Source organism: Stomoxys calcitrans, chromosome 2 (genome assembly GCF_963082655.1).
Source record: "Stomoxys calcitrans chromosome 2, idStoCalc2.1, whole genome shotgun sequence".
NCBI lineage: Eukaryota > Metazoa > Arthropoda > Insecta > Diptera > Muscidae > Stomoxys > Stomoxys calcitrans.
This window is the reverse complement of record NC_081553.1, coordinates 110,208,340-110,211,350: the sequence shown is the minus strand read 5'-3', so window position 1 is coordinate 110,211,350 and position 3,011 is coordinate 110,208,340.

Sequence of the window (3,011 nt, the reverse complement as noted above, 5' to 3'; positions counted from 1 at the left end):
AATTTTTGGGACAAGAAAATCATCTGGTATGGATAAACGCTTAAATCACCAATACCATGCTGTGTTGTTTGTTTTCAAAAACGGGTTTAATTATCTCTCAATGCCGTATTGCAATTTTTTTCTTTCCGTGTACTTATCCCAAAGACTGGCAGACTGATTTTTACTTCCTTTAAGTCATCCCCGTTTGTGTTTTCTGTCTAGAAACTATCGGCAATAAGCAAAACAAAGAATAATAGTCAAACAAACGATGATGGATAAGAATTGCTATGCTTTCGGAGCTATATCTTTATACTTGGTTTGGATTTTGGAGACCATTGTAGAAGTCGTGGAGCAAATTTTCAGCCAAACCGGATAAGAATTGGTTTACATGGGAACTATATAAGGTTATGGACCAATTCGAACCATATTTGACACGGTCATAGGAGAAGTCTTTGTGCAAAATTTCAGCAAATTCGGACAAGAATTACGTCCTCTAGGGGCTGAAGAAGTGTAATCGGGGATTGGTCGATTTTACTTCTCGAACCGCTATGGGGCACAATTCCTATACGATTTGGCTGCAATTTTGCATAATGACTTCAACTCCAACATATGTGCCTCATATATACCTCTCATTGGAAGCTTTATCAGGTTTTAGAACGATTCCGGCCACACTTGGCACGTATGTTGAAGGTTATAGGAGAAGTCATTGCAAAATATTTCAGCTAAATTGGAAAAGAAAAGGACCCTCCAGAGGCTCAAGAAGTATAATCGGGTATCGGGTATAATCTTTAAGGGAACTGTAGCTGGTTTTTGGACCAATCCGGAGCCAAATCGGATAAGAATTGCGCTCTCCAGAGTCTCAAGAAAACATGATCCAATATCGGTTTATATGCGAGCTATATCAAAACATGGACCGAACTGGCCCATTTACAATCCCAACCGTCCTTTGTGCATAATTTCAAGCTCCTGTCTTAACTCCTTCGAAAGTTAGATAGCTTTCGACAGACGGACGGACGGGCATGACTATGACATAAACTATCATGGTGATCAAGAATACATAAAATTTATGGGGTCTTGGACTAAAATACCAAAAAGTCCCTTACCCGAAAATGAAATATACCATTTTTAGTTAAATGGTATTAAAGGCTCTCATTCATCGAGGGTGGTAAAAAATTTGTTAACGAATTTGAGTTTCTATTTTGAGAACTCAAGTTTTCTCGGTTTTTTTTATAATAAATTGTCAAATTCTCTCACATTTGAGCCCCATTGGTCCACATAATCATCTGTTGAATTTTTAGGAGATGCGCAAGCATGCGACTTGACACCAAAAGTTGATATTCTACTCCCAAATTCCATTCATTTGAGTCCCATACATGTCCATTTGAAAGGATTTTTTGGATTTTCGTGTTCTACTTCCAATATCTTTCATTTCTCATAGTTTCTCCATTAGTCCAATTTGTCGTTTGCAAGGTTTTTGAGGTATTTGTGAAAGAAAGAGGTATTTGACTGACGTTCAATAGTCGCAACTGGTGAACGAACATAGACACATTGGTAACGCAAACTACGTTAGAGGGATTCACTCTAATTTGACGCCGTAGAATAGCTGGTAAATAAACAAATTCTGTTTTTTTTTTTTTAATTTGCTTTAAAAATTCCAAAATCAACATTAGGGCCACATGTATGTAACACTTGTATTGAAAGTGTGACATCAACACATGCAATGGTATCAGTTTCCACACGACATCTTAAATTAAACCGTTGTGCTTTCACAAGATGACACTGTGAGGTGATGTCGATGGATTTAGATAGATGGGTTCAAGAGACGAAAATGATGCAATTGAAAGACTTTATTTTTATCAGAAATTATTATAAGATTTCTGGTCTGCACTCCTTTGCGTTCGCGTAACAACTTTTTCCCCCTGCGATCTATAGATATGGTATATTATCGGTGCCCAACTAAGATCTACGAAGCTGGATACGCATATTCTGAATTCAATGATCTGTAAACTAGTTATGGGTTGACTATATTCCAAACATTTAAAAAGCGAAAAGGTGTTCATTGCCGAGTGACTTCATCTGTTTAAGTTTAGGTATCATATTCCAATTTACGTGTTGGGGTGGTTTTTGGTGTCGGTGATCAACTGAGACTTGGCCCCAAATTTTTATACAAGTTTCGTATTCAAATTTCAATTACCTACCACAATGTACCGATCGGTCCACTTTTCAGTTTCGGTAGTGTTTTTGGGGTAAGGGGGAGTATCCTCTCCCTTCCTATATCTAAAAAGTGTCTCAAGATGTCGAAATGGAAGATCGGTTTTTATGGGATCAATGTCAGGTTTGGACCATAATTATCAAAAATGTTGGAAGTCATTACTATTCCATCCATAATTTGGCAAATTCGTTGTTATACTGCATATTAACTAGCAGAATGGAAGTCTTCAAATCAATGTAGTTTACAAAAAATTTTATTAGATTCCGATGCTTCCTTTGCTGGATAAAAGGCATCCTCGATCCATCTTTTTATAGAGTTATTGAACCAAGCCCATAATTATAAATATACATATTTCCCACTTTTCAAATGTCCATATGCAAAATATGTCTATATTTCACAAACCACCAATGATGATGACTATGATTTTGATGATGACTACTATGACTACAGCTACACCACTACGCGATGTATGTACAATGTTCCTCCAAACAGATGCGCGAACATCACATATCTGTCAGCCGAACAAGCAGCCAACCAGCTAACAAATACAAATCAAATGTAGTGAAATAGCCATACAGAGCAGTCACCATATAGCAGCAGCAACAGCAGCAGCATTGCCATAGAGTGTTTCAACATACCACCATATCCAACTAAACTCATTGTTAATGGGAGGGGGAGACAACAATGACAACACCAACAACAACAATACATAGTAATAGCAATAATACAACATGCCTACACATTCAGTATACGATACTCAATCACTCTGCTCTCACTCAAATGCTACCTACTCATTCCTATGCTATGCGTGGAGAAAAAT